Source organism: Raphanus sativus, unplaced genomic scaffold, assembly GCF_000801105.2.
Source record: "Raphanus sativus cultivar WK10039 unplaced genomic scaffold, ASM80110v3 Scaffold0772, whole genome shotgun sequence".
NCBI lineage: Eukaryota > Viridiplantae > Streptophyta > Magnoliopsida > Brassicales > Brassicaceae > Raphanus > Raphanus sativus.
Window position 1 is genome coordinate 20,958 of NW_026616088.1, and position 9,705 is coordinate 30,662.

The 9,705-nt window shown below is 43.1% G+C and overlaps 1 non-coding gene across 1 annotated transcript; it reads left to right on the forward strand.

Moving 5' to 3' along the window:
• Positions 1 to 7,724: 7,724 nt before the first annotated feature.
• Positions 7,725 to 7,831, forward strand: LOC130503020 (small nucleolar RNA R71). The gene has a single exon (XR_008940600.1). It is a non-coding gene; the product is annotated as a small nucleolar RNA R71 (small nucleolar RNA).
• The last annotated feature ends 1,874 nt before the right edge of the window (positions 7,832 to 9,705 follow it).

Genomic DNA, 9,705 nt, shown 5'->3' on the forward strand with positions numbered 1-9,705 from the left:
TTCCCATCCACAAAACCATCTATCTTCACCCTTTACCATTCCGCAAAACACCCATCAAACCATCAAACCGTTGATCCAACCTTCAAAGATCAGGGAAAGTGAACCCTATTACAACCAGGGTTCTATCAGGTGGTATCAGAGCAGATTGAAGGCTCGTGATCTAGGGTTTGTTTTCACAAAAACTCTTTGAATTCTTCTCTCTTTCGTTTTTGGGAACCTCGTTTGATCTCTCTGTTCTGTGAATCTATCATTCTCTTATCTGTCTATCTAATACTGCGGGGGGGCCAACCAGATTAAAAAAAAAAAAAAAGAAAGATCAAAGAATCAAAGCTGAAGAGAAATCCAGCTAGACTGAAGAGAAATCCAGTCTCTGGTGGTAAAGCTCCCTGCCCATTAAATCCCTTAATACTGTCTATCTCTTTCTTTAGTTGGGGTTGGGGTTTTGTTCTTTGAGGCATTGATCTTTGTTGGCTGCTGAGCTATTTGGATTCACAAGAAACTTCACCATAAAGTTGAGAGAAACACTTGAGAGAAACACTTGTGAGGCTTCGGCTATCTTCCTTGTGTACTAAGTTTCTTGTTGAGCTTCTTATCAGGAAACCATGTCTGATGAAGATCATGAACGAGAAGAATCTCCTACTCGTAGGATGGATAAGCTACAGATGGAATCTTTGATGGCCACTTTGTTGAATGTCATAGAAAAGAAATTTGAATCTGAAAGAAACAACTCTACTACTAACAATGTTTTAGGCTCTTCTTCTCAGGTCAGGAAAGCTGCTAGGGAGAAAAGAAGAGGAAAACGAGTTGATACTGGAGCTGAAGTTGAAGATCTTTCCTCTTCTGGTAGGAGTTCTGATGAGAACCAATCAACAAGGACCTTATCTCAGGGCAGAACACACAGAACAGATCGTCGCAGGCCAGATGATAGTCTTGGTAACATCAAGCTCAGAGTACCAGTCTTCAGTGGTACCAGCAATCCAGACGATTACCTTGATTGGGAAAGAAGATAGAGTTGATCTTTGATTGTCACAACTACTCAGAGTTAAAGAAGGTTAGACTTGCAGCAACTGAGTTCAATGGTTATGCTCTTCACTGGTGGGATCAGATTACTTCAACAAGAAGAAGAACCGGAGAAGCAGCAGTGTCAGGTTGGTTTGAACTCAAGACTCTCATGAGGAAAAGGTTTGTTCCAAGTCATTACCACAAGGATGTTCATCAGAAACTAAGGAGACTCACTCAAGGAGCTAAAAGCGTGGAGGATTGTTACCAAGAGACGGAGACTCTCATGATCAAGGCTTCTGTTGTTGAAGATTCTTATGCAACTATGGCTCGGTTCCAAGCTGGTCTCAACAGAGATCTACAAGATCGATTGGAACTACAGGATTATGAGGACATCTATGAGCTTCTTCACAAAGCTATCCTCATTGAGCAGCAACAGAAGAGAAAGAATAGCTCCAAGGGTTCATACGGCAACAACTACAGGTCAACCAAGGATGAGAAAAGTCTAGCTAAACCAAAGGAGGAACCTAAGGCTTCCCAGCGTGATGACAAAGGGAAAGCACCAACCACAAGGGCCAGAGACGTCAAGTGTTTCAAGTGTCATGGATTTGGACATTATGCCAATGAATGTACCAACAAGAAAGTCATGCTACTCTTGGATAATGGAGATATCGTTTCTGAAGAAGAGAAAGTGGTGACATCTGAAGAAGAACAAGTAGACTATCCAGTTCATGGACAACTCCTGGTCACTAGAAGATCTCTCCAAGTTCAACCCAAGCCAGAAGATAATGATCAAAGGGAGAATCTTTTCCATTCTCGTTGCATTATCTATGATAAAGTTTGTAGCTTGATTATAGATGGTGGGAGTTGTACTAATGTTGCTAGTGAATCTCTTGTAGCAAAGCTTGGATTAAAAACAGGGAAGCATCCTAAACCTTACCCACTTCAATGGTTGAATGAAGGAGGCGAGTTGATGGTCACTGAACAAGTAATGGTTCCTATAACCATTGGGAGATACCAAGACGAGATAGTGTGTGACGTTCTACCTATGGATTCCAGCCACATCCTCCTAGGAAGGCCCTGGCAGTTTGATAAAAGAGAAATCCATGATGGTTTTACAAACCGACATTCTTTCACCCACCGAGATAAGAAGATTGTTCTAGCTCCCTTATCTCCACAAGAAGTGCATGAGGATCAACTGCAGCTGAAACTCCGACGCCAAGAAGCCAAGAAGGAATCAACTGATTCACAAAAGATAGGGTCTAATATCATGGCCAAAAACAGTGAGGTTAAGAAAGCTCTCTTGCTTAAACAACCTTTACTTCTCTTTGTGTTTAAAGGTGCACTAACTGCTTCTAACCTTGCACCGGAGCTTCCGAAAGATTTTCAATTCATCTTGCAGGATTATGGTGATGTGTTTCCAGAAGTTAGTCCAGCAGGTCTGCCTCCTTTCCGTGGTATTGAACACCAAATAGATCTGGTTCCAGGCGCCTCTCTACCTAACCGGCCTGCCTATAGAACCAATCCAGATGAGACCAAGGAGCTGCAAAGACAAGTGGAAGAACTGATGGAGAAAGGACACATTAGAGAAAGCATGAGTCCATGTGCTGTGCCTGTGCTCTTGGTGCCAAAGAAAGATGGAAGCTGGCGCATGTGTGTTGACTGCAGAGCCATTAACAACATCACTGTAAAGTACAGGTATCCTATCCCTAGACTCGATGATATGTTAGATGAATTGCACGGTTCTTGTGTGTTCTCTAAGATAGATTTGAAAAGTGGATATCATCAAATTAGGATGAGGGAAGGGGATGAGTGGAAAACTGCTTTCAAAACTAAACATGGGTTGTATGAGTGGCTTGTTATGCCATTTGGGCTTACGAATGCACCTAGCACTTTCATGAGATTGATGAATCATGTTCTAAGAGCTTTCATAGGTCACTATGTTGTAGTTTACTTTGATGATATTCTGATCTACAGCAAGAGTATGAATGAACATGTTAATCATCTGAAAACTGTTTTGGAAGTGCTTAGGAAGGAGTCTCTTTTTGCTAACTTCCAGAAATGTACTTTTGGAACAGATCACCTTGTGTTTTTAGGCTTTGTTGTTACAGCTCAAGGAATCAGGGTGGATGAAGAAAAGATCAAAGCAATCCGAGAGTGGCCTATTGATATTCGTGTTCACGCACACCAATTAACCTAATGTGCACACTACCACAATCGAATGGTATGTCGATGTAGCACTTTAGGATCGAATCCACAGAGACCAACTCTTACACTTTATTTCTATTGGATCAAAATCAAGCTAAGACAAATATGGGGTTTTGATTTGAGGGTAACGTGCAAAGTAAATAAGCAATAACAAATGTAAATTCAGATTAAAAAGAAGCAGCCCAGGGTTACTTCATCGGGTGTCAATACTTGTGAGCTAAACAATTATTCAAGTGCTAATAAGAACAGTCTAGAACTCGGATCACTCAAGTAGAACAGTCCACTGTCGTGGTACTGCTCCCTATGCTGATCGATCTCACCGTCTAACTGTCGTTGAGGTGAGAAGCGATCACAAGCAATAGAGATCAAGTCCGATAGGTTCACAGAACACCCTAATATCTACTTTCGCTGATTAGGGATGCAATGCTCATTCAAAACAGATCTAGCAACCTATTACACGGTTAATGAACAGGTTAAACCTATGATCTAACATTAAGCGGCCAGTTTAATGAAAGCAGTAAGAATGGTTATGAATGAAGACAATCGAGTGATTCACTTATCTATGTTTAGCTCACGAAATCAACACCCTAGAACCCTAGACAAGCTAGCCGACTACTCAGCCATGAACAGAGAAAACACAGAGTTCATAGATGAATAATACTGCATAAATATAACAGAAACAAAGAGAGGGTTCAGGATAATCTTCTCTATGGAGAGAGAGATGGAGCCTTCTCCCTTTACAATAAGCAAATCCAATAATCTCAAAGTCTCCAATGGTTTCTTGTGTCTAGAATAGCGTAGAATGATGTAGAAAAATAGAAAAAGAAGTTATATCAAAAGCCACAGGCGGCCAGAGAGAAAAAGAGGATAATTAGGGCAAATTCCGAGATGTTGTATTTTCCTTATTCGTCGGGAACAACCGCGGGATCACTCCGTCTGCTTGTTCCGCTTGATCGGGAGCAGTCATCAGACTGTTCTGCGTGAAAATCACCAAACTGCACTGTTTTCTGCTTCTTTTGTTCCAGCAGGTCCATCTCCCATCCAGTGCAACTCCAGACCTGTAATGACTCGAAAAGGACTAGAAAGACTCGATAAAGACTTGAAAACCAATTAGAAAACATATATACAATGATGTATAAAACACCATATATCAATTCCCCCAGACTTAGATCCTTGTTTGTCCTCGAACAAGACCAAGTATCAAGAACAGGGAGAAAGGTTTGAAAGTGTGGGAACTCTCCTATTCTCAGCAACCATACCTTAACCACGAATCTCTGAACCATACAAGCAGTAAACTAGGACAACACACCCTTACCAGAACCCCACTGACTGCTGTTCGAAAATCGGCTCCATACTCTACATCTCAAACCTGAAAAAGCAACACTATCGAGACAGAACTCCTTACATTCATTTAAGAGCAGCGTGAGCTTCTCATCACAGGCACTATTCAGGGTAGACGGGCTAGGTGTGGAACAGGCTAATTTTATGGTGGAGCTAAAGAGTGTTTAGGGGCTACCAACTTTTCGTAGTGGATGCAGGATATCGCGCAAAATAGTCGTGAGAGGACGGCTCCATTGATGTCCACAGCCCCTTACTCGTTTTGCTATCTCAGGAGCGACTGTTCTTTTCGTTCGGGAACAATCATCAGACTGCTCCGCTCATCTGTCTGCTCCTCATCCCTTCAAATTGATACCTACTCTTCTGCTCGACCTTTCCAGTGGCTCATGTATCCTGAATTCTTCTCCTTCTCCATCACCATATGCTAAACAAAATGAAAGATTTTTTTTTTTTTTAGATGGTGGGGTGACGAAGAAGGAGGTAACATGTGATGTTTGGATTGCCACTGGTGGTTCTTCTGGTTCAAATCATTCTGGTTCTCCACCCATGTTCTTGCACAGCTCATTGGTTATGGAGCGGTTGCTCCCTTAATCTGCTTGTTCTCCTTTGACTGAATCTGCGCAGCAGTAACGAGTAAGAGGCTGCGTCGATCCTTTCCTCTCCGACCTTTTTGCACATATCTGCACATATAACACTGAAAAACAAATGCATGAAGGTGGAATAAAGGCTAAGGTTCAGGGTGGGAACTAGCTAAAGATGAGCTAGCCACTCAGGAACAACAAGATGGATAGAAAGAATAAGAAGTCCTGAGTGTAGTTCTCGTTTCCCTGATCTAGTGCCCATAACAAGAAGAATTTCAGTCAAGATTAGGTTCAAGTTATTTGGAGTTAAGTCTACCCAGTGTAACCTGATCGGCTGAGAACTTCTGGAGAATCAAGTGAGATATGTCAGGGTGTTCCGGGTCCACATGTGTGTCTTTCGCCACTGCTAAGGTCACTGAATAAGACAACTAAAGCACGAGGTGGTTAGTGATCAACACAGAATAAGGTCCTAATTCCCACAAAACTTTGACTGACTCGATCCTAAAAACTGACTCAAACTGACTCAAGAGAAAAACAAAAGAAAGAAACGAGTTAGTAAACGACGAAGACCCTCCCCCAGACTTACTTCACAACGTCTCGGTGTGAAAATAAATCAGAGAGAAGGTGAAAACAAGAATTTACAATTTTTTTTTGGTCGAGATACTTACCTGGAGCGGGTGCTCCGAAAAATTCTGGGTGTTCTGTCGCCAGATTTTCACCTGGGCGGTTGTTCTTGGCTCCTGCAGAACAGGGAGCTCCGTTTCTGCAACCCAGAATTTTTCGAAGTATCTCGAATTTTTCTGCTTTTTGACCTGAAACTCAATAAACTAAAACGAAAATAAGCAAACAAAAACAAAACCAAGTTATATTTACACTTACCAGTGGGTTGCCTCCCACCAAGCGCTTGGTTAAAGTCACTAGCTTGACTTGGTGACAGGGATCAGTCGGGTTGAGCATGAGGGCTTGTTCCAAAACAAGCTCCACAATCAGACATGTTCAGCTTCAAAACTCTGCTCAACAACCCTTTCACAGCAGCTTCTCCTTTCTCTTTCAGCTCATCAGTGAGAATAACTCTGACTTTAGAGAAAGGTTTAGAGGTACCCTTGCACTTTACCTCATACTCAATGGATTTCTCATCACACCAGTGAGGTGTCAAAGTCATAGTAGGATCTCCTTTGACCCTTTTCTTCTGGACTTTCTCTTTCACCCTTGCATTCCCACTGAGTTTCTTGGTATCATTGTGAGGATCTCCATTCAGAACTTCCTTGAACTCACTGTTTTTACCAAGCTCCTTCCTTGGAACAACCTTCAGCTTTTCTCCACTGAACACTGAGATGCAAGAGGCGTGTAGTTTCTGAAATCTGGTGGGAACAGCCTGATAGAAGACATTCTTGTTGATGTGGGAGAAGGAGACTCTCTTATTAGGCATATCAACGATTGCTCCCACTGTAGCCATAAATGTCCTTCCTAAGATCAAGGGCATCTCATGATCCTTGTTCATCTCAACAACCTGAAATTCAGTATGGAGAACACAGTCCCCAACTTGGACAGGAAGGTTGCGAATGGTGCCATAAGGAACTGCTCTGGAAGAGTTTGCAAAAGTCAGAGTCACCTGAGAAGGCTCAACATCAGCAATGCCCAACTTGTCTACAATCGCTTTTGAGACAAGATTCACACAAGATCCAGAGTCACAAAGAGCTTCCTCAAATTCTACTCCAGCAATGGAACATGGAAAAGCAAATTTTCCAGGGTCATCAACCTTAGGCAACACCTTCAGGTGTCTAGGTGGAATCGGATAGGGAACCTTAGGAACATAGACTCGCACTGGTGGAATATCAGTAGATCCGTCGGGAGCGGGAGCAGTCGCGGGAGCAGTCGCTCTAGAGCTAGCAGACTGCTCTGTTCTCTGTTCTGCGCCCAGAACAGTCTCAGCGAACAGTTGTTCCGCTTGTTTTTCCTCAGATTTCTCACGTCTCTGCTCGGTTGCATTACAGTGCTCAACCCTAGGATTCATCACACTCTTTCCACGAATGATCTCTTGCTGCCTTTTAACAGTTTCAGCAGTTTGAGCAAGCTGAACATCAATCCTCTTTATGTGGTTGCTCACAGTATCATATTTTGAATTCAGCTCGGTGAACATGCTGTCCATCCTGGTGTTGATGTCTGTGGTAACCTGATTCAGTGCCTTGACCTGAAGTTGCTGGCTCTGGAGCATCTGCTGCATCATAATGTTCAGATTTTTCAGATCATCTGGCGGACTGTTCCCTGCAGTTCGGAGCACTCGCGGCTGGAACAGCTTGCTGATTGCTCTGCGGGGTGGTGTTCTGATACCCAGATCCTTGTGCCTGGTTGTTCTGCAGTAGCTGATCGACCTTAGCTGTCAGCTCATCAATTTTCTGGGTGTGTACACTGTTGACTTCTTTGGAGCGATCGCTCTCCTGGTTCTCATTGGTTGAGCTAGCTGCCATGTTCTCAATCAGCTTGAGCGCTCCATCAGTGGTCTGAGTCATGAAGTCTCCATTGCTCGAAGAGTTTAGAGCACCTTGGTATTTCCAGTCCACCCCATCATAGAAAATGCCCAGGAGGTAATCATCATCAAATCCATGGTGAGGGCATTCTCTCTGGTAGTCATTGAAGCGCTCCCATGCGTCACAAAAAGGCTCATCATGGAGCTGTCTGAATGAAGTGATCTTGTTCCTCAATGCAGCTGTTCTCGCCTTAGAGTAGAAATGGTTGAGGAACGCTGATCGGACCTGTTCCCATGAAGTGAGAGAGCCGGTAGGGAGGGAGTTCAACCACCGTGCAGCTTTTCCATCAAGAGAGAATGGGAATAGCATGCACTTGATGTAGTCTGGTGGCACACCATTCGCACGAGTAAAACTGCAGACTTTTTCGAAATTCTCAATATGCTCCATTGGAATTTCTGCAGAGAGACCAGAGAACACTTTTCGCTGCACCAGATCAATCAGAGCAGGCTTGATCTCGAAGTCCTGCCTGGTGCAGAGTGGAGGAACAATGGCAGAGCGCGTAGTAGGAATGTTCCGCGGAAGGTTTCTCTCCCCGATTGGAACAGTCTGCGCTGCTTGTTCTTGCCGCGCGAGAGCAGCCTGTTGAGCAGATTGTTCTGCAGCTGCTTGCTGAGCTTGGATGGTCTGCTGCATCTGAAGCATCTGCTGTTGCATCAGTTGCATTGCTGCAGCGAGATCATCCTGATGACCGTGATCACCCATGGTGGTGTCAGTAGGCCTTGGCTGTTGTCTGTTCTGATTTTCTAAACCTTGCGATCTCCTGCAACAAAGAGAAAAGAGCAAGTTAGAGGTCTTAGACTAAATAAATAACCGAAAAATAAAGGTAAAAAGATGGTCCCCGGCAACGGCGCCAAATTGATATTCGTGTTCACGCACACCAATTAACCTAATGTGCACACTACCACAATCGAATGGTATGTCGATGTAGCACTTTAGGATCGAATCCACAGAGACCAACTCTTACACTTTATTTCTATTGGATCAAAATCAAGCTAAAACAAATATGGGGTTTTGATTTGAGGGTAACGTGCAAAGTAAATAAGCAATAACAAATGTAAATTCAGATTAAAAAGAAGCCAGCCTAGGGTTACTTCATCGGGTGTCAATACTTGTGAGCTAAACAATTATTCAAGTGCTAATAAGAACAGTCTAGAACTCGGATCACTCAAGTAGAACAGTCCACTGTCGTGGTACTGCTCCCTATGCTGATCGATCTCACCGTCTAACTGTCGTTGAGGTGAGAAGCGATCACAAGCAATAGAGATCAAGTCCGATAGGTTCACAGAACACCCTAATATCTACTTTCGCTGATTAGGGATGCAATGCTCATTCAAAACAGATCTAGCAACCTATTACACGGTTAATGATCAGGTTAAACCTATGATCTAACATTAAGCGGCCAGTTTAATGCAAGCAGTAAGAATGGTTATGAATGAAGACAATCGAGTGATTCACTTATCTATGTTTAGCTCACGAAATCAACACCCTAGAACCCTAGACAAGCTAGCCGACTACTCAGCCATGAACAGAGAAACACAGAGTTCATAGATGAATAATACTGCATAAATATAACAGAAACAAAGAGAGGGTTCAGGATAATCTTCTCTATGGAGAGAGAGATGGAGCCTTCTCCCTTTACAATAAGCAAATCCAATAATCTCAAAGTCTCCAATGGTTTCTTGTGTCTAGAATAGCGTAGAATGATGTAGAAAAATAGAAAAAGAAGTTATATCAAAAGCCACAGGCGGCCAGAGAGAAAAAGAGGATAATTAGGGCAAATCCCGAGATGTTGTATTTTCCTTATTCGTCGGGAACAACCGCGGGATCACTCCGTCTGCTTGTTCCGCTTGATCGGGAACAGTCATCAGACTGTTCTGCGTGAAAATCACCAAACTGCACTGTTTTCTGCTTCTTTTGTTCCAGCAGGTCCATCTCCCATCCAGTGCAACTCCAGACCTGTAATGACTCGAAAAGGACTAGAAAGACTCGATAAAGACTTGAAAACCAATTAGAAAACATATATACAATGATGTATAAAACACCATATATCA